We start from the raw sequence: 4,364 nt of genomic DNA, 5'->3' as shown, positions 1-4,364 counted from the left end.
TTACAATTATTTTTATTTTTATTACCATTATTGTTATTGTACTTATATCTATATGTATTTTGTTAATACCATTATTACTATTTTATGCTTTTTATTTATTATAAGTTTGTTTCTTGACTCATATGTTTATTTTCTTACCCCGATTTAAAATCCAATTTATACTATAATTTGCTTTGTTATTTCCTTTATCGTTGTATTTTTATTTCGTTTTGTTCTCATTATCATTATTTCATTATGTTTATTCGTTTATTCTTATATGTCTCAATATATCTGCAAATCCATATTATTTTGTCATTATAATTGTTGTTTATATCACCACCTTTGTTATTATTATGCATGTTAATACTGCAACTCGTTTCTTATTTCACCATGCGATTATGATTACATTGGTCTTTTACTCGACGCACATAATCGCGTTTTTCTAAAATAAAACAAGTTTCATATTTAGACAATTTGAGAAAATTGTGCCCTAACTTACTGGGTTTCGATTTTTTCTCATTTAATTTAAATAACGGAATACTCTTTTAAATCACTATACGAGTTTTTTAAAAAAAAATAATACTTATTTTCGGAAGTACGAGGTGTTGTGCCCTAACTTACTAGGTATGACACTTTGTCACCTCGAAGTAAGAATTTGTTTTAAAATAAAGGCAATATTTGGTATTAGGAAATTTGAGAAAACGACACCCTAACTTACTGGGTTTCGACTTTTCTTGTTTATCCTAAATAACCGAACAACCTTTAAAAAAATTTAGAATATATGAATTTTAAATAAAGTCAAGCTCATTCTCGAAGTTTGAGATATAGTGTCCTAACTTACTAGGCGTGACATTTTATTACTTCGAGATAAGAAAGTCTTTAACATTTGTTTTGATTTATTTGGTCATTTTCAAATTAGCATTTTTACGAAGAAGGATCGTATTTCAGTGTCTTTCAAGCTTTCAATTTTTGACACTAAGACATTAATTAATCAACTAGGTACCAATTTTTGGGCGTTAGAGGGTGCTAATCCTTCCTCGTGCGTAATCGACTCCCGAACCTATTTTCTCGATTTACGTGGACCAAAATCGTTGTTTAAATAAATCAAACCATTTATTAAAAACAACCACTTTTACAAGGTGATCCAATCACACCTAAAAAGATTGGTGGCGACTCCCAATTTTCGTTTCCATTTTCAAAACCAAAGTCGATCCCCGTTTTTTTCAAAAAAATGGTTACGACATAACCTACCTCGAAAATTCAAGATACCATCACTATCAACATCCAAATCTCCCTTAATAGCTTGCTCAAACTATAAAATCCTCTTTAATGACTCCTCATCTACAGAATGCTCCTTCTTAATTTGTTGCGACAAGTCAGCCTCACTTGAAGTTCAACTAACAAACCAACATCACTACCCAAACTTAAGCGTGCAAACATAGCTTTCAACTCTGCCATCGACTTCCTACTCAAAGCATCAGCAACTACATTCGCCTTGCCAGGCTAATACATTATCACACAATCATAATCCTTTAACAGCTCAATCCAATACCTTTGCCTTAAATTCAGCTCCTTTTTGTGAGAAGGTACTTAAGACTCTTATAATCCGTGTAAATTACACACTTCTCTCTATACAAGTAATGGCAGAAAATCTTAAGTGTAAAACCCACAACAGCTACCTCCAAATCATGAGTAGGATAATTTCGCTCATGTGTCTTCAACTATCTCGAAACATAAGTCACAACTTTTCCCTCTTGCATCAACATACAACCAACTCTCGAATACAAAGCATCATTATGAACCACAAAATATTTTCTAGGTTCCAGTTGAATCAACACTGGTGCTTCAGTCACAACTGCCTTAAATTGATAAAAACTCTTCTGCCTACCATCAGTCCATTCAAACACCACATATTTTCGAAGTAGTTTCGCTAAGGATGCAACAATAAAAGAAAACCCTTCAACAAACATATGATAATAACCAGCTAAACCCAAGAAACTTCTAACTTCAGTAACACTCCTAAGCGCCATCCATTCTAAAATTGCATTAGTCTTCTTAGGATCCACTCGAACCCTTCTTTAACACCCCTAACCCATATCCATTACCAGACTAGGGTTATGAGGCATTACTGGACATATTAGAACATTTCGTAATCACTTTACAATCAAAAGTCCAACATCGTCATATTATAATCAAACACAAACATTAAGTCCCTTTCTTAGGTCAATGAGACCATAAACATGCATTAGTAAGAGGTAGGGACTAAACTGAACACATTCACAAATTGCATCACTTAGAAAATTTTTCCATTATGTTGAGGTCACATGCCTGTGTAACCAGGCCGTGTGCCTCACACAAGCACCAGACACACCCTTGAAACTAGCTGCGCCAAAACAAAGTTTACATATTGACTTTTCCCCATGGCTAACAGACACGCCTGTGTGCTATGGCCGTGTAGTTCTTAGCTAGCTACTGACTTAAGCCCACAGCCAACAGACACGCCCATGTGCTATGGTCATGTGGCACAATGCAGGCTTAGTTTAAGCCAAATTGCCACCCCCTTTTGGGTCAACCTACAAGCATGGAAACAAGCTTATATGTACAATCCAATCAACCATTTTTTCATGTTAAAACACATATCACTTATACTATAATATTATCAACCATTTACTTACTTATAAACCTTACCTATTTATAATGAACATAATGTAAGATTATATCAAATCATCATACAATCTCATTCCAAAAATTCACTACACTTACCATTTTCTTTATCCAACTAAGCATGCTACAATTTCAAATTAACATCACATATCATAAACCGTTATCAACTATGACTTCAAACACAAATTAGCCAATTCACATGGCTAAATATATATACATCACAAAACATACTTCCACAACTACCAGCCTATACATGCCATACTTCAAATATATACATTTTCAAAAATACCAAAATGAAGTTCGATAGTGTGCTGATGATCCTAGAAGATCCCCGAGCTTGCAGTAGCTTCGATATCTACAAAACAATTCAAACACACATACACAGTAGACTTTCAAAAGCTTAGTAAGCTCGTACTCAAATCATCAACATTATATGAAACATATGAGTATTTGCACAATGTCAATCCATAAGATCATATCAACTCAATGAAATTCTCATACATAATATCATCTACCACTTAGGTATCATACATACCTGGATCTTCCCGAACTTATTCACCTTCATACTTACTTCTTGTTGAATGTTATAAGACTTTCCATAGCTTATTCATATTTTAACATCCGCACACATAGTGCTATAAGGTTAGCCAAAGCTAGAATATTTCCGCGCACTTAGTGCCATCTCAAATAACCGAGACTAAGTTGGTATCACACACTTAGTGCCTCAAGTAGCCAAAGCTAGTTTAAATTGCACACTTAGTGCCAAAATTAATTTACATCTCACACTTAGTGCTAAAGCTTTCGATTCATCATCATATACATTCAGCTCAATTATTTAAACATCTATGTATAATCAAAACAGAAATATGTGCTTATAATACCATATTCTACGTACGAACTTACCTCGTACTCGAAGTTATCGACTTGAACGTTTATTCTACAATCTTCGACTTCCCTCGGTCTAAATCCAAATTCCTCTTTTCTTGATCTAAATGTATTCACCAAATCATTCAAAAAAATCCATATACAGATAATTAGGGCATTTTGCAAATTACCCCTCACATTTTCACATTTCGACACTTTAGTCCCTAATTCATAAAATCACAAAATACAAATAATTTGCATATAGAAAAGCTTAGCCGAATTCTTCAAATACTCATACTAGTCCACACATTTCATTTATTTCACATTTTAGTCTCTCAAAATAATATTTTTACAATTTAGCCCAAATTGCTCAAATTCATCAAAAATCCAAAGACAAAACATGTAAATCCAACATCAAGCTTTCATATTTCACCATTTAACAACACAAAACTCATGAATTCATCTATGAAATATTTCAAAATCATCACCAAAATAAGAAATTGAGGCATGGGCTTTGTAATATACTAAACAACAATCACACAAACGTAGAAATTATCAAAAACCGATCGAAACACATACCTCAATCACCAAAATAGGTAGCCGAACCCTAGTAAACTTATTTCTTTCTTTCTCTTTTGTGAAATTCGGCAATGATGATGAATATATCACCTAATTCATGTTTTTGTTTTATTACTATAACATTTATATTCATTTTACTATTTTAACCTTGTTATTATCATTAGAATTCAATTATCTAATGTCCAACTAAGTTCATACATTAATTCAATGGTCTATTTACAACATAAGGACCTTTACTTTAGAAAGCCAACTTAAATAGGCACTTTAACATCTAGCAA

This window comes from Gossypium arboreum, chromosome 11, assembly GCF_025698485.1.
Source record: "Gossypium arboreum isolate Shixiya-1 chromosome 11, ASM2569848v2, whole genome shotgun sequence".
Taxonomy (NCBI): Eukaryota; Viridiplantae; Streptophyta; class Magnoliopsida; order Malvales; family Malvaceae; genus Gossypium; species Gossypium arboreum.
The sequence above is the reverse complement of the archived record's forward strand: the minus strand, read 5'-3'. Positions refer to the sequence as shown.